The following is a 26,285-nucleotide window of genomic DNA, read 5'->3' as shown; positions in this document are numbered from 1 at the left end:
GGGTGGGAGGGTATGACTTAGAGCAGGGGCCAACAGTATGGGGGTGGGTGGATATGACTCCCAGCAGTGGCCAACAGTATGGGGGTGGATGGATATGACTCCCAGCAGTGCCCAGACATAGGAGGGGTGGGTGCACATGACTCCCAGCAGAGGCCAGACATAGAAGGGGTGGGCGGATATGACTCCCAGCAGTGCCCAGACATAGGAGGGGTGGGTGCACAGGACTCCCAGCAGAGGCCAGACACAGGAGAGGTGGGTGCACAGGACTCCCTGCAGAGGCCAGACATAGGAGGGGTGGGTGGATATGACTCCCAGCCCTGCCCAGACATAGGATGGGTGGGTGGATATGACTCCCAGAAGTGCCCAACAGTATGGAGGTGGTTGGATATGACTCCCAGCAGTGTCCATCAGTATGGCGGTGGGTGGATATGACACCCAGAAGTGCCCAACAGTATGGGGGTGGGTGGATATGACTTATAGCAGTGGCCAACAGTATGAGGGGTGGGTGGATACGACACCCAGCAGTGCCTAACAGTATGGGGGTGGGTGGATATGACTCCCAGCAGTGCCCAGACATAAGAGGGGTGGGTGCACAGGACTCCCAGCAGTGCCCAGACATAGGAGGGGTGGGTGGATATGACTCCCAGCAGTGCCCAGACATAGGAGGGGTGGGTGCAGAGGACTCCCAGCAGTGCCCAGACATAGGAGGGTTGGGTGGATATGACTCCCAGCAGTGCCCAGACATAGGAGGGGTGGGTGCAGAGGACTCCCAGCAGTGCCCAAACATAGGAGGGTTGGGTGGATATTACTCCCAGCAGTGCCCAACAGTATGGGGGTGGGTGGATATGACTGCCAGCAGTGCCCAACAGTATGGGGGTGGGTGGATATGACTTACAGCAGTGGCCAACAGTATGGGGGTGGGAGGGTATGACTTAGAGCAGAGGCCAACAGTATGGGGGTGGGTGGATATGACTCCCAGCAGTGCCCAGACATAGGAGGGGTGGGTGCACATGACTCCCAGCAGAGGCCAGACATAGGAGGTGTGGGCGGATATGACTCCCAGCAGTGCCCAGACATAGGAGGGGTGGGTGCACAGGACTCCCAGCAGAGGCCATACATAGGAGAGGTGGGTGCACAGGACTCCCAGCAGAGGCCAGACATAGGAGGGGTGGGTGGATATGACTCCCAGCACTGCCCAGACATAGGATGGGTGGGAGGATATGACTCCCAGCAGTGCCCAACAATATGGGGGTGGGTGGATATGACTCCCAGCAGTGCCCATCAGTATGGGGGTGGGTGGATATGATACCCAGCAGTGGCCAACAGTATGGGGGTGGGTGGATATGACTCCCAGCAGTGGCCAACAGTATGGGGGTGGGTGGATATGACTACCAGCAGTGGCCAACAGTATGGGGTGGGTGGATATGGCTCCCAGCAGTGCCTGGACATAGGAGGGGTAGGTGCACAGGACTCCCAGCAGAGGCCAGACATAGGAGGGGTGGGTGCATATGACTCCCAGCAGTGCCCAGACATAGGAGGGGTGGGTGCACAGGACTCCCAGCAGAGTCCAGACATCGGAGGGGTGGGTGGATATGACTCCCAGCAGAGGCCAGACATAAGAGGTGTGGGTGGATATGACTCTCCGCAGAGGCCAGACATAAGAGGGGTGGGTGGATATGACTCCCAGCTGTGGCCAACAGTATGGGGGTGGGTGGATATGAATCCCAGCAGTGGCCAACAGTATGGGGGTGGGTGCCAGGGGCAGGGCCTGAAAGCTGCAAGGCGGAGACTGATAAGGTGGCAAGTGAGAGTGAAGGAGGGTGCAAGGGGGATTGTGAATAATCTAAAAAGTTGCTAACCCCTATCAACAATACTGTGTACATCCATTCTCAATTGCAGTCATTCCCATATGGCCCAGGTACACACCAATGCCTCATGCTCAATGTACAGGGAGTGTGAAAGTACTGACAACATAGCTGACACTGGGCCCTGGAGTAGGCAGCACAAGGCCCTCCTGTGACCACTGCAAATACCAACACTAGGACAACAAGAACAGATATCTGGAACAGAAACTCTCAACCACTGTCATGGCAGCATGCCCTATGGGGGAACAGCCACACCACGAGGGACGCCCAGTTGCAAACCTGACTCAAACTACTAGCACAGCCTGTCACTCACACAGGCAATGGAGTGCCCCACTGTCACAATCGTCATGTAACACAACAAATACAGATCTGATGAAGCATCCAAGCAAAACATGCACGGTGCTGATGCACAAGTCCCTTGCGCTGATACCACAACACCGTAAATTCACCTCAGTGAGGCAGTGGATGCAAAAAATCGTGCCATGGTGCTGGGTAATGTCAAGGTGATGCACCTTGGAGATGTGCCACGTACTAAAGCCCAGCGCCAGAAGTCGGTGTACTGGTTGTGTTGTGGTGTGCGGTGTTTGCCTGTCATGGCGCAGCAACACCTCCTAAAAGTGGCTGACTGTAATCTTAAAGATTTCACTCAATCACTTCTATGCACATGCTGCCTCAAAACCCTGTGCATGCTTGAAGCAGACGTAAGGATTGACACAGCATTGTGCAAATAGGTCCACACAGAGCATAACAGGATCTGCCTTGTGCCAGCTACACAACTACAGCAATGTGCCACTTCCATGGCACAGATGCGTGACACAGCTGTTCTGTTCTTCCACCATGGTGATCCACAGTGTTAATATGTTGCATCCATCTTGGCATAGCTGTGGTGCATGATGAATGCCAAATCACTGCTGATATGCCTGGCTCTGCCAGTCATTGTAAATAGACCCTCACATGTCAATGATTCATGAGCACAGATCAATCTGACCCCACAAAATAAACATCCACAAGTGATCAATATGAAAAAAACAAAGCAGGTGGCACAGTGACAACGACAATGTATATGGAAATTTGATGTTGCATTACATGGCATTAACATCTGCTGTCTCTCACACCCACAGGGCAACGTGCGGTATCTACCCCCAACCAGGGGGGAGATGGATCACAGTCCCAGGCTCCGCAGGATCCTGATCCCATCAACAGTGATGCCTCTCACCACTCCACAGATGACACAGACCAACCTGGCACCTCTGGTTCCCAAACCCGTGCAGTAGCTGGATCAGGGCCATCTGTGCCAACCACCACACCCATTCCTGCCACATCCCAGCAGACAGCTCGGAGCCCTGCCCACGATCCACAACTGAGCCAGTCTGACAATGAGGGACAATGTTCGCCGGACACCCTGGAGGTGGCAGACAACACCACCACTGTCAACCCCCAGGGGTCCTGGCGACCCGATGTGCCCACTACAGCAGGCCAGGCTCGTGTGCGCAGGGGTGGTGGGAGTGGCACACGGCGGAGGCGAGAACCTGACCAGCAAGCTGCAGGGCCCGGTATATCTGAACTGAGAAACATCATGGAGGTATACAGGCGGAACACCAGGGAGTTCAGCCAGAGAGTGGGGACCGTCATCAAATTAAAAAACCAGCAGGCCGAGCAATCTGCAAGTCAATGACGACACCAAGGACGGATGGAGCCAAAACTGGCTGATCTCTTGGCGGTGCAGAGGGACATAAGCCACTCACTCTTTCAGATTGCTGACAACATGCAGCAGCCTCTCTGTGTCACCAGGCCAGAAACATCAAGGCAAAGACTGACAACAGGCACAGGGAGGGAGGAGGAGGCGGAATTGTCTGACAGAGCGTCCCAGGCATCGTCAAGGCCTGCGTATAGGGTCCCCCAAGGAAGGTGGGTCATCCACGGAGAAGACGTTGAGAGGTAGTGGGCCATGCGCATCTCCCAGGTCACCTGGTCTGGCATCTTGCCTTTCTGTGCAACAGAATCACCTTATTAACCTTCCAACTCTCCCACATGTCTTTGCTGGTCGCAGTGTGACCAATGATGCCAAGCAATGTGTGCTGGACTCTGTTGACTCAAACTGCAAGGCATCACATCTCCGTTTGTGAACTTTGGATTCCCAACGTTTTTTTACAGCACCTACCACCTACTCACATTTCATGCACAAGATGGTCAAATAAATTTGACAACCACTATACGTATTGATGTACTAATTATTTTTCCCAGCCTCAACAACCTACGTGTGGGGATATGTCAAAGTATGCCAGAGTGTAGAAAAAACTAAAGCCATCCATACAGTGGCGTCTGAGTCCGGTTGAGGACACACATAGGTCACAATGTATCGTCAACTACATACATGGAGGGCAATACTCACCTGTGATGGTTAATATCTGCTGAGGGGGGAGGTGGCTTGCCATACTGCTATGACAGACAGTTACGGAACAGTCCCATGAATGTGTAGAGGTCATGTGTAATGTGTAGGTGTCCAGGGAGGGAGTACCAGGTATGGTTTTTTAGGTGGTAGAACTATCACCCACATGCAGTTATATTGTGGATGTGATGAATGGTCCCCAGGGCAACAGTGGCTGGACGGAATTTGAGCAACGGGGTGTAGGTTGGCAGACGGACATATTTCAGCTACTATTGTTTTGGGTTGTGGAGTGCCTACTGAGTGTGGCAGAGGAGTATAAAGGCGCTCCTGCAGTTGACTCTTGGATTATTGTACGTATCTAAGATGGACGGTCTTCCCCTGTGGTAAATAAATAATTAATTACCGGTACTATTTTTGAATACATTAATAAAACAGATAGCTCAATAAATAAGAGGCAAGATCCGATGTATCTGAGTCGAACGGGCTTTATTCAGGCATAAGGGAAGGGACAGGATCGGGACAGCCTGAAATAGAATGGCATAGAAGGCAGCTGCAACGTTTCATCAACAGTACAAGATATATATAGTAAAACATCACAATTACATTACAGTAGGCGTAACTAGTGACAAGCGTAAGATAAGAACACATGGGCGTGAAAAGAAGGCGTGCACAGGGCGTGCACGTGGACATGTGATGAGAACGTCACAGAAGTGTCATAAAGTGGGTGGATGCATGGAGGGGGCTACCTGAGCAGCTGGAACCTTTAACCTAGTGGTGCGCGCAAACGGGCCATGACGTGTTACCGGGGAGAACTGGGGGCTATGACTTCTGCACTAGAAGAGGAGACGAAAGTCTGCGATGTCAGGACGACATGTGCCTATAGCATATCTGGTATCTGGTGTTTGGAGTACATGTTGATAGAATCTAAAGGTTATCAGGGCAAAGGCTACTTGACACTAAGGCTGGTGCATGCATATATTCTTCATGTATTGCGTGTGCTATGAATCTTCCATGAATATTAATACAGTAATTCTCTTGCATGGAGACAGAAAGACTAGACTATAGCTGAAACTGTTTATGTGGTTCGTTAGCTTAGGAATGTGAAGACGGAGAGCTGAACTGATAACTAGAGGCATAACATATTCTTGGCAGACACGCAGGCAGAGCCAGGCCGGGCACCGCGCTGCGCGGCAGGAAGTAAGTGAAGGGTCAGGGATGCAGGTGGGGGCTGCATCGCTCCTCGGAGTGGGTTCAGGAGACTGGAGCTTGAATCTGGTGTCCGGGCCCTTTTGAGGCCTAGAAACGGGGACAATTCAATGAATTAACGTGCAAAATGTAAAACGTGGGCAACATAGGCCTAATACTCGTTGCTTTCACGAGAACTGGAAACTGGCATACTAACGTTGGACACAACTATAATTGCGTCTTTAATCGATCATAGGGGGATATATGCATATCGATCATGCACATATAACATAGGATGGGCAACACGTAGGCACACATAACAAGGCAAAATTCAATTTTCCTCATTCCCTCCTTGTGCCCTACGTTTCCATCAGGAAACATCAATATTCATGATACCATCTATCTGTTCATAGAGCATCATTTGCTCGTCTCGAATTGTCTTGGAACGGGACTTAGGACTAGGAATACAAGAGGTAGCACACAAGCCGCAAATCGCAGGGCCACATTGTAAACAGAGGCAGCAACTGAATATGATCATTACTGCTATACCCAGGAATGACAATACTTTCCATCCCCAGGCAGATATGATACTCCAGAGCCAACCGGACCATGTCCAGGTGCCTGGATTCTGGTGTAACTGATGGGCAATTTTGTGAAGTCTGGTTATAGCTGAATAAACAGACGGAGCGTTATTAGGAATGAAAATGCAGCAACTAGATCCGATGACTCTACAAGCTCCGCCCCTATCGGCCAGTATGACGTCAAGGACGAGACGATTTTGGAGCACGACAAATCTCATAGCAGATTGCTCCTCGGTTAAGTTACCTAGAGCGGAAGTAGTCTCATTCACTACTGCTTCAAGGGTTCTGGTTAACCTACGTATTAGCTTACTATTCTGAACAGGTCCTATGAAGAAAAAGAAACCTTTATTGAAATCTTGATATTGTTCTAGAGCAGTTTCAGTTTGATCGACAATTGGGGACTCGATCTCCCTTCTATGTCTAATGTGTACTAGATGTGTATTTCTGTGATAATCAGATGGGGCTAGAAAAACTGGTGGCAGTAGGAAGGCAATGTAACATGTTCCATCCCAATCGAGGGGCATACGAACATATGCGGTCTGACCACATACAAAATAAGAATGACGTGAAGCTTTGAAAATAGATTTCCCACTGTCACTATACTCGACCACAGTAGTACAATCACTATGTCCTACATGTGCGGAACCATTCTTTCTGACACATAATTCGCCTTTCACTGGTAGAACTGAAATAGCAGGCAAATCTGGAGTAGTTTCGGACTGAACATTCAAAACCATGAAATTCGAGGAATAATTACCTAGATCATATACTTCATTTTCTAGATCTAACCCAGTTCTATGGGAAAGTCCTTCCTTGTCTGGGAAACATGTTCTATTCAGAAGGGACATATCATTTGAGGATGACGTTAACGTGGACCATGCTCCACACGAACCATTATGTGAAAACGGATAAGGAAAAAGCGGCAGAACTCCCTTCGGTGTCTGGAAAGGGGGGAGTCGACCACACACCCAGCAATTAGTGGCATTGCTGGTCTGGTGTGAATAATGTAACATACGGATAAAGGTATTATTGCGCATGGCAAGACGATAGGATAACTCGTGAGGAGGCAGGTCACTAAAAGTGTGCTCTACTGTAACATTAGAAAACATATGTACATGTGAATATAAATGTAAGGCATAACTTATGCAAGTAACCATAAGACTCAGAAATAACCGAAAAAACAGAGTAACAATGCATCTACTTCGAAGATTCTTTTGATAACGTATTCTCTTAGAGTTTTGACTAACTCTCTCACTGTGTGGGTCTATCTCATACATGTCAGGAACCTGTCTAACCGTTTCACCCGAGAGGGACTTAGACAATTAAACTGGCTGACTTACTAGACCGTAGCTTATCTTTATACTCCTGCTGCGGAGTTTTCTCTAACAGGGGAAGTTTAGATTCAGTATCTGGGCAGTCCTTGAGAACAGTCTTTGGTTTGAGTCCATGGAATCTCTTTACATGACTGGAGTGTAACCACCCTTTTCTTCCTTCAATCTTCACGGCGGTCCTTGTTGTTAGTAGTACAAGTCGGGGCTCCCTCCAGCGGGGCTCCAGTGGACTTGAACGATCAAAGTTACGAATCAAAACGAGGTCGCCTGGTATGACCTCATGCGGTTTCACTTCGGTGTTGTCTGGAAAAGCGGCGGCAACCTGTGAACGACAAGAGTGTAGTGCAGACATCAAGGAAGCCAGGTAATCTGTCAGCATATTACTGTCAACATCTGTAATTGTACGTGGTCTAGGTGTACCCCACATATTTGGGGGACGACCGAACACTACCTCGAAAGGAGACAGACCTGAACGGGAGTGAGCGACCATTCTCATATAGAAAAGGGCGACTGGCAGTGCTACTATCCAATCTACGCCTTTCTCTGCGCATACTTTGGCAATGCGGATTTTCAGAGTCTGATTATGTCTCTCTACGAGACCGGCTGCTTCAGGATGTCGTACACAGTGAAACTTCCACTGGTACCCTAACAGAAGGGATACTTGTTTCATGAGCTCGGATGAAAATGGCTGGCCGTTATCTGAATACACGACCCTAGGTAATCCATAGCGGGGGAAAAACTCACGAACCAACTGCCTGGCAGTGGTCGCAGCTGTGTAATCTGGAACTGGATATGCTTCTGTCCACCTGGACAAAGCGCATACAACTACGAGGACATACTTGAAACCTCGACATCGCTCCATCTGAATATAATCCATCTGGAGGACCTCAAAAGGGTGGTCAGGAGGATGGAATCCACCTTGTTCCACCGGGACTCCTTTACCTGGATTGAACTGACAACAGATCATGCAGGTACGCACTTTCTGTTTGGCTGCTGCTCGTAAATGCTTGTTAAACCAGAGGTTCTGAATACTGTCTAACATGGCTTTTTCTCCTAAATGTGCTGGACTATGTGCGGTGTTAATAATGACTTGAACCATAGAGTCGGGGAGAAACCAAGTGGCCTTTCCCTTCGTCAACCATCCTTGATCTGTCTGGACCCCTCCTTGTTCAGACCATTTCTTGATTTCGTCTGGGGTAGCATGTAACTGTATATCTAGTACGTCTTGTGTAGGGTCCTTAACTGTCATACAAGTAGTCTGATCGGGAATGTCTGTCTGTGTCGTGTTAACTGCTGAAGTCTGAGCTGTAAGCTTGGCTGTTCGATCTGCCAGGTCGTTACCCTGGGAAATGATATCGGTGACTTTCGTATGTGCTTTGCACTTCATGATAGCGATAGCTGTCGGTAAATGTATTGCATCTAACAGAGCTTGAATGAGGGGGCCATGCTGAATCTTGGTTCCATGAGAAGTCATGAAACCTCTTTCTTGCCAGAGTACTCCAAAGTCGTGTACGACTCCGAATGCATAACGTGAATCTGTGTATATGTTTACTTTCAGGTTCTTGGCTCGTATACAGGCTTGGGTCAGAGCGACGAGCTCCGCTGCTTGAGCAGACAGGGTGTCAATACGATGTGTTTCTATAATTTCAGTTTCAGTAGTCACTGCATACGCGGCTACTAGTTCTCCTGTACTTGTTCTCATACATGAACCATCCACATAAAGTGTCAGGTCGGGATTAGGTAATGCAATATCTGTCAAGTCCTGTCTTGGTTTTGTCATGGTGTTAACAACTTCCACACAGTCATGTGTGGCAGGATTTGAAGTAACTGACGGTAACAGTGTAGCTGGATTTAAAATGTTGCAGCGTCTGATTTCTATGTGTGGCTGAAACAGTGTCAGTTCATAACCTGTTAAACGTGCAATTGTCAAGTGCTGAGTCTGTGTTTGGTTTAAAAGAACTTCCACGGAGTGTGGAACTTGTACTGTCAGGGAGTGTCCTAACACTATGGAATCACTCTGTCTGATAGCTAGAGCTGTGGCTGCAACTGACTTGAGGCACGCAGGCAGAGCCTGGGCCACCGGATCTAATGTGCTAGAAAAATAAGCACAGGGCTTGTATTGTCCTGCTTGATCTTGTGTGAGAACAGATAATGCAGTACCATCACGTTCAGTGACAAAAAGTGTAAAAGGCTTACTGTAGTTCGGTGTTGCTAGAACAGGTGCTTGGCATAAAGCTTTCTTTAACTCATCGAAAACAAGTGTGTGTTCTTGGGTCCAAGGGAGGACAGTCGATACGGCTGCCTCCTGTGTCGTTAACTGTATCAGTGGCTTAGCTAGAAATGCGTACTGAGGAATCCATTGTCTGCAATAAGAAGTGAGGCCGATAAAAGCTCGTACCTCCTTCTGAGTCTTGGGCTGTGGAAGATGTGCTATTAACTGGATACGGTCTGGTGTCAACTGCCTACCCCTCTTGGACAGTAAGTGTCCAAGGTAGACCACTTGCTGGACACAGAATTGTAATTTAGAAGGGGACACCTTGTGCCCCATCTCGGCCAGGAAATACAAAACCGTAAGTGACGCACGTTCGCAGTCACGTTCAGAACGGGCTGTGATCAATAGATCATCGACATACTGGAGCAGAGCAGTGTCAGATGGCATGTGAATATTGTCTAGTTGTCTTTTAAGTGCTTGACTGTAAATGCTAGGACTTTCTGTGAAACCTTGAGGAGCTCGTGTGAATTTATAGCTCCTTCCATTTAAACAGAATCCGAAAAGGAATTGGCTGTCTGGATGAATGGGGACACTAAAGAATGCGTTCTTGAGATCAATAACAGTGAAGAACGTAGCTTCGGAATCAATGGCTGTCAATAGGGAAGAAATATCTGGGACCACTGGGTACTGGGGAATGATACATTTATTAAGTTCTCGAAGGTCAATCACTAATCGATAAACTGGAGGTGCATTTGGATCAGTACGTTTCAGAATCGGAATGATAGGAGAATTACATACATTGGAGTCAGTTTCTACAACTACTCCTTGAGCAATGAGCTCGTCAATAATTTTGGATAAGGCTGCTACAGCCTCAGGTGGCAATTTGTACTGTCGGATTCGTGGTAATACAACACCTTTCTTCAGAGTGACACGATGGGGTGTGATGTGCATACAACCTACATCAGTTGGACCTTGCGCCCATAAATGCTGCGGTACATTCAATAATCGTGGATCAAAATCACGTAATACATAATGACCTTTAAAATCACGCAAAAACAATCGTACTCCTTCTGGGGAACAGCATATAACTGCTCCTAATTCTTTCAGAGTCTTTATACCTAATACATTTTCTGGACATGATTTCGTGAGTAACAAGTCTGTAGTTCGGGACAATGGACCAACTTCTAGAGTAACTGGTTTCGATATTTCATTAACAATGGGCTTTCCTGAAAATCCAAGGGAAACACTTCTAGAGCCTGAGAGCGGAGCCCCTGGAACCTCGTCATGACTGATGGTAGTCCTACTTGCCCCTGTATCAATCAGAAACTTTCTGTCTTTCCCTAATACTTGACTATGCACATAGGGACCCTCTTGATCTACAGGAATCTCGATGAGAGGCAAGCCAACCTCCCTCTCTAGGCTGTTTCATGAATACGGCTGATAATCTGGATACTCTGACTGTGCGTACTGGTACATCTGCTGTGTAACGTGTTGCGTTGCAGCTATAGGCTGCGGTACTGTAACTGTCTGTTGTGCGTTCTGCGGTTGCTGGGAAGTCTGTGAAACTTGTTCTTGTCTTGGCGGACGTGGTCTCTCTTTCGTTTTACCAGTAGCTATGTTGTGTTTCAGAACTGCACATTCATTTATATAATGACCTGGCTGTTTACAGTAATTGCATGTCCCTTTAACGGGAGTTGCAGGATGACTGGCGTGATTCGTACCCCTCTTCTGACTGTCTTGCGGAACGGACTGTACTTTCATTTTCGTGTCTTTCATACGTCTCCTTTCATGTTCCTGCTCTTCCCTGATTCTGTTCTGGTGATACTGGAGCATCTGGAGCATTTGTGACGGAGTATTAGCTTGCCAGGTACTTTCGACTTTCAGTACTCGATTTTTAACTTGTGGACTTGAATTCTCGACTAGTTTGGTAACAAAAAGATGTGGATAAGACTCACTACTTGTTTTCAGACCGCTATTAATAATGAAACATTTCTCAAATCTAGAATAAAAATCACTAGTATCTTCGTCTTGTTTCTGTTTACAGGCTGAGATGGCATCCCAGTCTTCCTTTTCGTGGCTAGTAATCTTGGCAAGACTTGTATCAGTAACTCGGGCAATGCTTTAGCTTTATCCCCAAGACCGGTACCTGGAACTCGTGTATTATCTTCAGTCTCTAATGCTGCCCAATCTATCTTTTTCTCTCCCACCTCCCATTCTTTTTCTTTGAGTTTTTCATATATGCCCGCAGGCAACAGGACCTTTAACATTTTAATGATATCGGGATACGTGTATTCTCTCATACGGAGCATGTCCTTTAATTCACGGTGGAACCCTGCTGGATCTTTATCGTGACAGGGTATTAACTTTTTCATTTCCAGAAGTTCTATTTTCGTGATAGGGGTGTAAACAAACACTCGTTCTAGACCACCCCCCTCTCCCTTAACTGGATGTACTTCTCGTAACGGATTCTGTCTGTCTATGTAGAATGATTTTCTTACTGGAGGTGGGACAGGAACAAAATGTGGATTCAAGAACGTTCTGTATTTGTGGCGCTGTTCTAGTATGACACTAATTAAATCGGTACCTAGACCTTTCCATCTGTATAAGAGTAACTCGTTCAGTACATCATGTAAAGGACCTGGATCCGAATGCTGATCCTCATACAGTGTAATGAGGTGCTGGATCATATACGTACCCACCAGACGCTGCTCGGCTGGGGGCAGTTTCAGAAACGTTTGGGCCACTATTTCATCTGGAAACGTGGTGGAATCACTAGTCCATCGTACTGCTGATCGGGCTAGTTCTTGTTCATGCATGGTACTAAGCTCGCTATAACCTATTCGTGATTTCAGAATTTGGTCGGTGGCCTGGAATATTTGTTCAAGAGAACACTGTTCTGGTACGGGAGGAGGAAAAACTTTCTTGTAATCTAGACATGAATGTCGGTCGGAAAATCTAGTTCTACCTACATACGCTATCCTGGAGGGATTCTCGCTGTCTACTTCTTCACTGGAAGAGTCATTCTCTTTCTCGGTTGCTCTTTTTGCTTCCTCCTTCTGGTGTATACTTATAATTTCTTTACGAATTTTCTTGTACATACTTTCTATACTACCTAGTGTCTTGTGTTTTCCCTCGGCTATATTGTCACTCCACCTAGTCAGGCCTTTCATCTCGTCTTGATCTTTATCAGGATAATCTTGTTCTCTTATTAAACAGTTAATCAAGAACTGTAAAATCATATGTTGAATCTCGGCTTTTCTGTGTGCCATAGCTTCGTGAATACTTCCTGGATTCTCTCCTGTACGGACAAAACGATATATTCTGTCTAGATGTTCCTTCATGTCGGGCAGGGTGACCAAAAAGTTGGCAACCCGTCTTAAACGTACTGAATATAATACCATGTGATCTTCGCCTGGGACTGGATCATATATACAGTCGGTTAGAAGTCTCTTGAGGTCTGCGTATGTAGCCACTTTTGGCGTACGCTGTAACGCTGCGTCTCGCGGCGTCAGTCGTCTTATTTGAGGCGGGGTGATAGGAGCACCTCCCCCCGCACCTCCTGAACTGGAATCGTCAGTTAATACTGTACGTGTTGGCAGAGTGACTGGCAAAACGGGTACATTTAATGTGGGCTGGTCCGGGGGCACGGGCACATTAACAGAGTCCCCGGGACCAGTGGCTGGAGGAACAGGAATTACATTATTAACAGGGTGCTGAGCGTGAGCAGGCGGAATACGACTTACATATTCTGGGACTGTGTCGTCCAAGTAGGACGAAAGAAAAATTTCAGCTGCGGTCGGTTTATGACGTAGCTTAATCGGGATCAATGGTGGCGGTAAATTACAGGGTGCTTCCGGGGTTGCCTTCGGCAAGCCCTCGGCAAGAAGAGGATACATACCTTTAATAAGGGCATTTCTCTGCCTATCGGACTGTTCTGCTCTAACTCGTTCACCTTCTTCTAGAAGTTCCCTTTCTTGGGCTTTTTCTGCGGATTCCCTACTTAACTCTGTTTTTCTGAATTCTTTTTCGGTTCTTTTATGAGATTCTTTGCGCCATAACTCGATGGCATCTTTCTGGGATTGTCTGGCTTTCTTTTTCCATAATGCTTCTTCTACTCGCATGATGCACTCGGCATCCCATGTACCTGATACAGGCCATCTATATTTCTCTTCAAGATGTTTGGTGTAATCCACCCATAAGTCTAGATATAATATGGCATCTAAGCCATGCTTGTGATACATGAAATGTCCAGGACTGTCCCTAGGAGGGACAGGAACTGATTCTTCGAGTAACCCCTTTCTGGTTCTGATCTGACGTAATTTCGAGAACAGAGGCATGGCTGAATTATACTTGCGAACACAATACACAATAATCACAGTAATGAAATGGCAAACAAATCACTCATACCACGACATAGAAATACATTAATAACAGTTCGAACAGAATACTACCTGATGCACTGAAAACATAACACTTGAATTTCTCGAGAACGGACTTACTAGAATTACTGGATGCACTGCTAAAACAGTACAGAACATACCGGTCTCATAAAGAGACACGTCATACCATATCCACCTAGGTGGACACGTCGGACTGGATCTGTGTACCCAAACCCATCGGACCAGGAACAAACTAATGAACCTGTCTAGATACTTCCCCCGCAACGGTACTCACCGGGAAGCAGAAACTGGAAGGCCTCGGACTGGACTGGACTGCTACGACGTCTGGTTACTACTACGCGCTTCGAACTTCGGTACTTCGGTTACAGGTGGGCCTCCGGATACCTCGGACCTTGCTCTCTCAGCTTGGGCTCTGCTCGGGACGAACCGCATTCCACACCGCCTCGTCTGGATGCCGGACCGCAGTCTCCGTCTCCTCCGTGGGCCTGAGGGAGACTTGAAGCAGAAATATCTGCACGTGCACGGTAGAGTTCCGTCACGGCTGTAGAAGGGTCAGGGGGCCTGCGTTACATCGCCGGCGCGTGGGGAAAGGGCAAGTCCCTATTCGGGCGCCATTATGTGGTAAATAAATAATTAATTACCGGTACTATTTTTGAATACATTAATAAAACAGATAGCTCAATAAATAATAGGCAAGATCCGATGTATCTGAGTCGAACGGGCTTTATTCAGGCATAAGGGAAGGGACAGGATCGGGACAGCCTGAAATAGAATGGCATAGAAGGCAGCTGCAACGTTTCATCAACAGTACAAGATATATATAGTAAAACATCACAATTACATTACAGTAGGCGTAACTAGTGACAAGCGTAAGATAAGAACACATGGGCGTGAAAAGAAGGCGTGCACAGGGCGTACACGTGGACATGTGATGAGAACGTCACAGAAGTGTCATAAAGTGGGTGGATGCATGGAGGGGGCTACCTGAGCAGCTGGAACCTTTAACCTAGTGGTGCGCGCAAACAGGCCATGACGTGTTACCGGGGAGAACTGGGGGCTATGACTTCTGCACTAGAAGAGGAGACGAAAGTCTGCGATGTCAGGACGACATGTGCCTATAGCATATCTGGTATCTGGTGTTTGGAGTACATGTTGATAGAATCTAAAGGTTATCAGGGCAAAGGCTACTTGACACTAAGGCTGGTGCATGCATATATTCTTCATGTATTGCGTGTGCTCATATATTCTTCATGTATTGCGTGTGCTATGAATCTTCCATGAATATTAATACAGTAATTCTCTTGCATGGAGACAGAAAGACTAGACTATAGCTGAAACTGTTTATGTGGTTCGTTAGCTTAGGAATGTGAAGACGGAGAGCTGAACTGATAACTAGAGGCATAACATATTCTTGGCAGACACGCAGGCAGAGCCAGGCCGGGCACCGCGCTGCGCGGCAGGAAGTAAGTGAAGGGTCAGGGATGCAGGTGGGGGCTGCATCGCTCCTCGGAGTGGGTTCAGGAGACTGGAGCTTGAATCTGGTGTCCGGGCCCTTTTGAGGCCTAGAAACGGGGACAATTCAATGAATTAACGTGCAAAATGTAAAACGTGGGCAACATAGGCCTAATACTCGTTGCTTTCACGAGAACTGGAAACTGGCATACTAACGTTGGACACAACTATAATTGCGTCTTTAATCGATCATAGGGGGATATATGCATATCGATCATGCACATATAACATAGGATGGGGAACACGTAGGCACACATAACAAGGCAAAATTCAATTTGAGGGGAAGTTGAGGATGATGCGTGCGCATGCACCCTGTATGTGCACAAGTACTGCTGGAGTATGTTGTTGCCGTAGTACAGCTGCCTGGTGTCGTGGACCTGGGTGGCTGTCTGTCTTGACTAGGAATGGATCTATCTGAAGCTCATTTCCTGCATGTGGAGGGAATTTCAGCATGAGGTAGTGATGGTGTTGTCTTGGGGAATTGGATGCAAACGTTGACGTACCAATGCTGGATGTTGGTGTGCATCTCATCCAGCCAGGACTTGCTCTGCCTCTGACCCATGTAGTCTGTGTAGGTGCGGACCTGTGTGCTGATGTAGTACTCCAATGTCTGAGGAGCAATCAGTTGTGTCGATTCCAAGCTCAGTAGTCTCAGATTTTGACACAATTAATGGTGAAGCCTCTCTGCTCGATTAGCAGATGTGTCAATCCAGTTCCCCTATGGACCCCATGCCCGCAAAGCAATACAACATTCTTGCTAAGATTCCCAAACACCATTTGTACACCATTTGTAACCTGTACCTGCACTTAAACATACAATTGTATATGTTTTGCATATAACAAATGAGATACAATTGTGAACTTGTGTATATGGAATCAGACGTCTCCATCATGTAAACGCTGTGGTATATACAATTATGAGGGGGTAGCACTCTCAATGTTGAGAAATGTCCTCCGGGCTCCTCAAATGTCCTTTTATGAAGGTTTCTTATAGAGTTAAGTATAGAATAAATTCCAAAATTCAGACGGTAATAATGCTTTGGTTTTTAATCAAATATTTTTCATGCATCTCGTTGTATTCACAAGTATACATTTCATGATGTCATCACGGTTCAAATTAATGCACTCAAACTTTCCCAATGCATTTCGGCATTGAAATCATGCCTTCTTCTGGGGACATGTTCTGTTAATAAAGAGACAACAATAGTATTCTAAGTATTGAATCAAAGAAATGAAGGCTAATTACATGTATCGGCTTAGTGAAGTGATCATGCAGTTGACGTTTGGGGTCGGTGAAAATGTGATTGAAAACGGTAATGAGTGAAGTGCTCAATCATGCCTGTTGATTGCCACTAAAGACATACGTATGTATCGTTACTAACACGTTACCCCGCTGAAACAGATGGCAGGCTCGGGGAAAGATAGCGCGGTGCGTGGCGACTCTTCGTGGTAAAGTTCAAAGTGAGGTGAAAAATAATAATTTATCCACAGTGCTTTCACCTAACGTGCAGTCTAATAACAGAGAAGAGTGTGGCTTACCGTAAACGTGCAAAACGGATTCCGACTTGTGTGTTCCAAGGTTCTCATGCCGGGTTTAGAAAAAACTGGACCCCGGAAGTGCTTTAAAGGGAGGTTACAAAGGCGCGTAATGCTAGTTTCTTAAAGGTGCAGTGTATAATAATCCCGATTTCCGTCTCAGTGTAGGTGAAAGGCGATCGAAACTAAAGAATCGACAGTGATGAATTAAATCACGGTGCTGTCCCAAATGTTAGTGGGGAAGAAAGAAACGTGTATGAAAGTAGACCCACGGTATTTCAAATAGGTAATCAATATTCATAACAAAAAACAAAGATAAACGTTAATCTAAATATCCACTTGGATGCTAATAACAAATACATGTGATTAGAAAAAAGAAACAGCTTATGCTAATAATGCTGATGAAGTCTTCAATACTTATGGCGTGGCCATAAAGGTGACTGAGCTAGTCACTTTGCGCATTTGGGGAGCTACAGTCTGAAAGAAACAGTCTGTTATAGATAACATAAATATTCCACACGATCATTGAGACCATGCGGTTTCATGCTGCACAGAGAAAAAATCCAGAAATTCTCTCTTCTAAGCAGTTCAATATGGTTGTCTCTGCCTTCTTTTTTGGTAACTGTTTCCAAGGCACAGTATCGTAGTTGGCTAATTCCGTGTCCAGCTTCAAGGAAATGTTGTGCCACAGAAGATTTGAGTTGCTTGGTTCTAATGTTGGACTTATGTTCATTAAGACGTGTTTTTAGTTTCCTCTCGGTTTGTCCAACATAAATCTTCCCACAGGGGCATTTTAGCATATAGATGGCGTTGGAGGTGTCGCAAGTCGCTGTGGCTCTAACCTTGATTTTGTTGCCCTTCATGGGATGGTTTATAGTGCTACCTTGAATGACACTGTTGCAGTGATTGCAATTTCTGCATGGAATTGTTCCTTTGTACTCGGTGATGGTGGATTTGGGAGACTTAAGGACTTCTCCTAAATTTTTTGCTCTAGTGTAAGCAAAGATCGGTTGATTGTCAAAAATCCTATTGAAGTCAGGTTCTATCCTAAGGATCTCCCAGTGTTTTTTGATGATCTGCTTGAATTTATTACTGGATGTAGAGTATTTAGATACGACGGTGATAGAATCTCTTTTAGGTGTAGTTGTGCTGGATAGTAACTGATTTCTAGATTTCATTTCACAACGTTGTTTGGCCTGCTCGAGGACTGGGTCAGGGTACCCTCGAGATTTGAATCTCTGTATGATGGTTTGAACTTCCTTCTCAAAGTAATCAGTGTCAGAGGTAAGTGATTTTTCAGGGATTGTGGGTGCTTTCTTTGAATTGGACGGTAGGGTTGTTTTGTAACTTAAGGTATGTGTTAGTGTCCGAGAGGTGGAGGGATGCCTGTTGTTCGTAGTATGATGTGTTAAGGATAACTATGGCTCCACCCTTGTCTGCCTTGACGCATGTTATCTCGGTGTTGTTTGAAATGGATTTGAGGGTTTCAACCTCCTTAGTGGTATAGTTCTTGTTTTTGAATGGACGGTTGCAGTTAAGTTTAGATAAGTCATTCCTGACGAGGGTCTCATAGATATCAAGGGTCTTATGTGAGACTGGTGCTAGAAAGATGCTTTGAGGGCGTAGGCCTCTGAGTTGATCTGGTGAGGATCTATGGGTGTTTGTATCACGTTTTGAAAAAAATGCTTTAGGCGTAATTTCCTCATGAGTTTGTAGAAAGCAATTTCCAACTCGAGTCTATTAGTTTGAGCCGTGGGAATGAATGACGTTCCTTTTTGTAAAGTCCTTATTTGTATTTTGCTGAAGTTAAAATCAGATATGTTGATAACCAGATTATCATTTATTTCACTTTGGGTTTGTCTTTCTTGGCCGTTACTGTCCTTGTTTGGGGGGTTCTTTGGTTTTTTCTTTTTGCCCTCCTGGGTCTTCGCGTGAGTCCTGGCCTGATTCTAAAAAAGGATCAACCGATGTTGAGGCGGTTTCGGTGTTTGTTAAAATGCCTTGAACATTAGATATTGGTTTCTGTGATATAAACCTTGATCTTCTCCCTTGTTTGATTGGTTGTGTCCTCTTCTGAGGATGAAGTCTCCGTATTGGCAGTGTAAGGTTTGTTTTGTCGCCGTTTGGCGTAAATGTCCGCCCAAGTGTATACTTCACCCATTTTATAATCTATGGTGCCTCTCCTTAGTTTTCTGATTTTACGTTCACTGACTTCAGCCGTGTGTTTAGTTAGTTGTGCATTAATGTCTTCCATGATTTTGTTGAGCTCTTCTGTGGTATAGCTTTTTTCCAATTCGGTCTTAACTCGGGATATGTCAGTGGATAACTCTTCTAGGATGGTGGATAGTTCCTCAATTATCAATAATATAAGGTCTAGGCTGCACTTGTTTAGGATGGCGTACCATCGGTCTTTAAATTTCTGAACGTTTTTGCATAACGAAGGTTTTAGTTGTTTCCTTAAATCCCTCTAGTCAGAAGGCGATACTCTGGAGCACCTTACAAATAAAAAAACCAATTCAAATAGCTGTGCGCCCAGTTACAACCCATATGTATATACAATTATAACATTCGTATTATCATGTATACATAAAATGTTACAGTTTCTTCTCACATGTGCATGTCGTCATCTCCGTTAACGTAACAGGGGTTGCATACCATGAGTGCATTTTCCTGCCAACTGTTTGAAGACTTCAAATTCGCCTATGTGCTTACCAGTGCCCTCTACACATACATCACATTCCGGAATATTACAAGTAATGGCATCTTAGCCATATACATATCTTTGGAGGTGATAGATAATATTATGTTAATATGAAAACTACAACTAATAGAGAGTGATAAAGAATAATCAAATAAAATGCCAGTAGTGAAAACATTGCGAAAAGTGCCAACTAATGTAATGGCAAGGCTTAGTCGAGACATTGGTGGGCAGTTCGAGCCACACTTCATGTTTCATGTACGGCTAAAGAAGTGTCAGGGTAATGTGTAACTGAGTTTGGTTACATGGAACGCTTCTCCGACACGCAAGTTCAATTCTCAATGCGACAGAGACTCCACGTGTCATCAACATCTACAGCATGGTATATTCACTGGGCATCTTCTCCAGCATTGTCTTCTGCCTGCTGCGGGGGAGGTGAGTTCATTACAACATCAGGATGTGTTAATGTTTTGAGGATATCATCCCAGGATTGCGCTATTGGATACTTGCCCCGCCCTGCTGTTTCTTCCCTGTGGAGGACAGTGCTTTCTACCTGTGCCCATACCTTTGGGGATTTCAGCCAGGTAGCCGGCGCAGGAGGATCCATCTTTTGGTAATTAGCCGTTTCGCAGTTATTAGGCCCAGGTCACAGAATCTAGAGCTCACCCTGTTATTTTTGGTGCAAGTATGAAGCCCCAGGATACAGACCTCCCACGTGTTGGGCAGCTGGGCGCGGGTGCACCTTGCAAGTGTGTATGTAACTGAGTGCCATTACGCCAGGAGTAAGGGACAAGACCACAACATATGCGGGAAATCCGCTCCATTTAGCCGACATCGCGGGCAACTACAGGTATTTATATTGAAATACTTGTTTATTTTATCCGGTGAGAGGTATGCTCTGTGCAATATATATGGGGACACAGACTTTTTGCACACGGAGGCGGCTTGCACAGGAGGCGTTTTACAAGCCCATCAACCCATCAACCCACATCTCGCCGCACCCGCTTCGCGGGTGCCGCAGCGTTTAGGAGTGCGTGGGGCTTTAACACCAGAAGGACAGGAGCGGTAAGGCGGTTCTGGGCGTGAGGCTCGGCGGGGCTGCGAGCGTGCGGGGACTCCAACAACCAGGAGTCCCTGCGAGACCGTTCACCAGCATCCGGTCCGCTCTCCCTGCTGGCCCGCCCCCCGCCCACCTGAGGATACTAAAAACATCCCTCACCTCCCCTCGTTGGGACACAGACTTTTTGCACACGGAGGCGGCTTGCACAGGAGGCGTTTTACAAGCCCATCAACCCATCAACCCACATCTCCCCGCACCCGCTTCACGGGTGCCGCAGCGTTTAGGAGTGCGTGGGGCTTTAACACCAGAAGGACAGGAGCGGTAAGGCGGTTCTGGGCGTGAGGCTCGGCGGGGCTGCGAGCGTGCGGGGACTCCAACAACCAGGAGTCCCTGCGAGACCGTTCACCAGCATCCGGTCCGCTCTCCCTGCTGGCCCGCCCCCCGCCCACCTGAGGATACTAAAAAAATCCCTCACCTCCCCTCGTTGGGACACAGACTTTTTGCACACGGAGGCGGCTTGCACAGGAGGCGTTTTACAAGCCCATCAACCCATCAACCCACATCTCGCCGCACCCGCTTCGCGGGTGCCGCAGCGTTTAGGAGTGCGTGGGGCTTTAACACCAGAAGGACAGGAGCGGTAAGGCGGTTCTGGGCGTGAGGCTCGGCGGGGCTGCGAGCGTGCGGGGACTCCAACAACCAGGAGTCCCTGCGAGACCGTTCACCAGCATCCGGTCCGCTCTCCCTGCTGGCCCGCCCCCCGCCCACCTGAGGATACTAAAAACATCCCTCACCTCCCCTCGTTGGGACACAGACTTTTTGCACACGGAGGCGGCTTGCACAGGAGGCGTTTTACAAGCCCATCAACCCATCAACCCACATCTCGCCGCACCCGCTTCGCGGGTGCCGCAGCGTTTAGGAGTGCGTGGGGCTTTAACACCAGAAGGACAGGAGCGGTAAGGCGGTTCTGGGCGTGAGGCTCGGCGGGGCTGCGAGCGTGCGGGGACTCCAACAACCAGGAGTCCCTGCGAGACCGTTCACGAGCATCCGGTCCGCTCTCCCTGCTGGCCCGCCCCCCGCCCACCTGAGGATACTAAAAACATCCCTCACCTCCCCTCGTTGGGACACAGACTTTTTGCACACGGAGGCGGCTTGCACAGGAGGCGTTTTACAAGCCCATCAACCCATCAACCCACATCTCGCCGCACCCGCTTCGCGGGTGCCGCAGCGTTTAGGAGTGCGTGGGGCTTTAACACCAGAAGGACAGGAGCGGTAAGGCGGTTCTGGGCGTGAGGCTCGGCGGGGCTGCGAGCGTGCGGGGACTCCAACAACCAGGAGTCCCTGCGAGACCGTTCACCAGCATCCGGTCCGCTCTCCCTGCTGGCCCGCCCCCCGCCTAACACGCCCCCTATATCAAAGCCTCCGTCTCCTGCAGCGCGGGACGCAGCTCGGGCGAAGACCGGGCACAGAGCGGGCCGTTTGAGTCCGTTCGAGGTCCAAGAGGTCTGGTCTGGGCCCCTCCCCTAAGCCCCTTGCTTGGCCACTAGCATAGTTCATACTGCCCTTTTTCTTGTTAATGCTGGGTGCCCTTTTATTTCTATTTATATATGTGTACACGGGCCAGCCGCAGTAGGGCTGTTAAGGGGGGGCTGAAACAAAACGGTCCCATGGATGATTTCATCACGCGCACAAACATTGCTATAGACAATGAAATCACCAAACTGCAGACTCGAGTCTCCTTAGATCTGGCCGCTGCAAGACGACTGTCGCTGGACTTTGCCAACTCTAAAAAATCATCCCTGGGCCATATAGCATCTGCTATTACCCCGAAGCGTCTGGACAATCTGCACTGCGTTATTACGCAGGCAGATGTTCATCACACTCCGGTTCCGCTGGTCTTACCCTTACCCCTGTGTTCCACATCCTCGTCTGTAAGTCAGCTTCTACCGGTAGCTACTCCAGATGACCAGCCGACTGACAGCCCCTCTACCCCAGATATTTCCAACGTTCCTATATGCGATAGTACTAAAGGTATACTACACAAAAGGAAACGTCCCTCAAGGTCTGCTTACTCGCGCAAGAAGACTAAAATTGCTGAGGCACATCAACTTAACGTAGGCAGTATCAATGTGAATAGCGGCATAGGAGGGCATGTTTCTTCGACGCAGGTTTCATGGGGAAAAGTTAGTGAGGGTGTAGCCCCTACACCCACCAATGATAACTGTTTTGTAGTAGAAAATGGGCTACATTCAAAGGACCAGGAAGGGAGGGATGGGGAGTTTATAGGAATAGTTTGGGACACCCTAAAAAATCTTTTATCTCCCCTGGATCTTAGACTAGCTCGCATCGAGAACCATCTCTTAGAGATGGACAAAAGCATCATAGCCTTGGCCACTCTTGGGTTGCGAAGCCTAGAAAATCAAGGTCTCTTGGAAAATACCGCAGCCCAAAGACCCCAATCCTCTCCCTTCCAGTACCAGTTATGAGTCAAGAGAATAATATAGCCCCACAGACGCTATTCCCTCACCCTCCAGCACCAGTTATATCACAGCCAGTCCCCAAACCTCGCACTAAGGGAATTGTACACACAAACCCTGTTCCCCCGCCTAGGGCGGTAAATCCAAAGCTCCCTATATCCCAAGCTTTTAAACATACTAACGGGGGTGCTTCCCAGAGGCCGAATGCCAGCAACACTACCCATCGCCCCACCCAGGGTCCCTTCATCAAGAGCAATTTTCGAGGGGGCTATATCGATCTCCCCCCAGAGGCCAATTATTACGTGGTGGTACTGACGGGTGTGCCGGAAGTGGGGAATGACCACCACGAAAACCATTGGTCTCTGAAGAACAAAGTCATGCACTGGCTTAATGTGCATAGACCGATTCCAAATGGTCGGACATGTGGGGTTAAAATGTTGCGAAGAGTTCCCTGGGTGGGTCCTTCGCGGAAGTCCAGACCTGGTGACTGTATAGTTGTGACATTTGAGGATCCACACACGGCCCACTTTATCTGTTCATGGTGTACTATTGGCGAAGATTTATCCATTGTACCTTTGCCACTATCTTTCTTTTACCCACCACGCACTACACAGTATAATGGGGGTGATTGGTCCATGGTACACCACCAGTCCGGGAGGGGGTATTCTACTAAAGAGCAAGTTCCATCTAGATGCTGGTTCGGGGTTCCTACGTCGAATATGTACAGCTGTCTTGAAGAAGTAGATTGACTCCCTAAGCCTCTTGACTCTCCATTGTTTCCAAAGACCTCCTTATCCCATGGGGACTCTGATTATTCATCCCTGGTAACGAAACCTGACAGGATAAGTTCCGCTCGATTTGCCCAACTAAAGGCACATGCCTCGTTAGTGCAGGAAGCACCGAACACCTTAAACACTCTTAGAGCCCATGCAATTGTGCATGAGCCAGCTGCACTGCTATCGACGTCTATATCATCCCACCAGATGCCCCTGCCTGCTGGAAAACGAACTTCCGTCACCAGGGCTATCACTCGTTCCCAGGAAGAGGCTAGAATTGATGTAGCGATGCCAGTGCCTGAGCATGGCTCTAGGTTGGGCTCTGTTACCAATCTTGTTCCCCCTGCTCCTGCCCTATTGCCCAGACACAGAAATATAGAAATACCCCAGTTGAAGATCCTAAGTTGGAATGTTGCAGGGCTGGCACGTAATGTTGACAACCCAGATTGGATTTCTTTTGTGGATCCCTTTGGGATTTGCCTTCTACAAGAAACATGGTGCTTGGAACCTCGCCACAGGGTAGGGTACACAACCTATTTTGTGCCTGCAACCCAACCCCAGGGCAGTAAAGGTCGCCCGTCGGGTGGTCTTCTTATTTGGGTCAGTATTGCAGTAGGTCTATCCATAAGGCACATCAATACACAATCCCCAGATCTCCAAAGACTTCCAATACAGTGCCACGGGGGTGGGAAGATAGAAGTGTTTAACCTCTACTTAAGGGGGGCTAGGGGGGGGAATTCTATGTTATCCTCATCCGGAGTAGAAGAGGCGCTAAGCTCTTGCAACATTGATTCCCTTGTTGTCTTAGCAGGAGATTTTAACTGCTGCTTTGAACCTCTAGCCAGCGAGGACATTTTGGACACTTGGGTAGATGACGCTAGGAGAGGCATTCCTATGCCTTCTCTGGCCCCGATTAAAAAATGGACCCAGAGTGCCATAGATATTAACTCAATTTGTATGGAATACGACCTTAGAGCAACTAACGGTCGATCTAAGTCAGATCCCATGGGAGTGCACACCTATAATAGGGTGGGCCATACTTCTAGAATAGATTATATATTGTTGAATTACAAGCTATGGTCGTATTTCCAAGACATGGAAGTCCTATTGACTGCTGATAGTGACCATAACCCTCTGGCCCTCACCCTTACTCCCCCGTGGCTAGACAGGATCCCAAGCACGTCTCTACCTACATGGAAATCATCCCATGAACTTGTTCCCTCGAACTGTGGTAAGCGTTTAAAATGGGCCAAAGTTATTGGAGATGAGGGAAGGATGGCCCAAGCCATGACTATAATGACAGCTGTGAAGCTCCGTTTAGATAAACCGGAAACTATCAATCACGATGTCCTTACGGTCCTCACAGAAACAGTCTCAGCTCTAAGTGAGTTGTTTATAGTCCCACAGAGCAGGGCAAGGGCCACAAGCAGAATTGCACCCAAGGGAAGAGACAAATGGTACTCCTTTGCATGTCGTGAAGCCAAGGGAGAACTTATTCTAGCTGTGAAACAAAAAGACCCAGCTTGAATTAGACTTACTAGAAAAAGCTATAAAAAAGCTTTAGCCGTGGCAAGGGAAGCACACGAAACAACCTTCTGGAGAGAGCTAATGGATGCGAGTTCTAAAAAGGACACGAAGGGGTTTTGGGACTTGCTTAGAGGTAGGGATAAGCCTGTTGATTCACAACTGACTTGCAACATTACAGGGGACGCTTGGTTTGCCCATTTTTCCAAGCTTTACTCCATCCCTCCAGGCGCACTAGAGACGAATAGGGGTTCCTTGTATATAACGCAGGTTGCTAACCCAACCAATGATTACCCCTTTGCTGCTAAGGAAGTTGATGGGGTAATTAGGTCCCTTGTTGCCAATAAGGCTGCAGGCCCAGATGGCATCCCGGGTGATCTGTTGCGGGTCAATACAGAGGTGTGGAGTAGCCTTATTGCCTCACTTCTAAATGAGGCCGTGTCGGGAGGCTGTCTTCCGGACTCATGGAGGGGCGCGGAGGTCGTCCCGATTTTTAAGAAAGGCTGTCGGGACGACCCTGCTAATTACCGCCCCATCAGCTTGCTAGATTCCACCCAGAAGGTAGCAGGCAAAGTAGTCTTAGGCAGGATCTTACATTGGGTAGAGGGTAATAAGGTCCTGTCTGACTTCCAGGCTGGATTTAGATCAGGAACTGGTACCATTGAACAGACATTCCGCCTTTTAATGCTTTATTGGAAAGTGGTCGTATTGGGCAAGGGCAGTCTGTATCTCGCATTTATCG

The 26,285-nt window shown here is 47.6% G+C and overlaps 1 protein-coding gene and 1 pseudogene across 1 annotated transcript in view; both read left to right on the top strand.

Annotated features, from left to right (window-relative positions):
* The window catches only part of LOC144819772 (neuronal acetylcholine receptor subunit alpha-7-like), an 892,484-nt gene that overhangs the window by 335,455 nt on the left and 530,744 nt on the right, over positions 1-26,285 (top strand). The window lies entirely within an intron of this gene.
* Positions 22,434-26,285, top strand: part of LOC144819136 (mimecan pseudogene) — a 36,471-nt pseudogene continuing 32,619 nt past the window's right edge.

Source organism: Lissotriton helveticus, chromosome 2_1 (assembly GCF_964261635.1).
Source record: "Lissotriton helveticus chromosome 2_1, aLisHel1.1, whole genome shotgun sequence".
In the NCBI taxonomy this organism is placed as follows: Eukaryota; Metazoa; Chordata; class Amphibia; order Caudata; family Salamandridae; genus Lissotriton; species Lissotriton helveticus.
The sequence above is the reverse complement of the archived record's forward strand: the minus strand, read 5'-3'. Positions and strand labels throughout refer to the sequence as shown.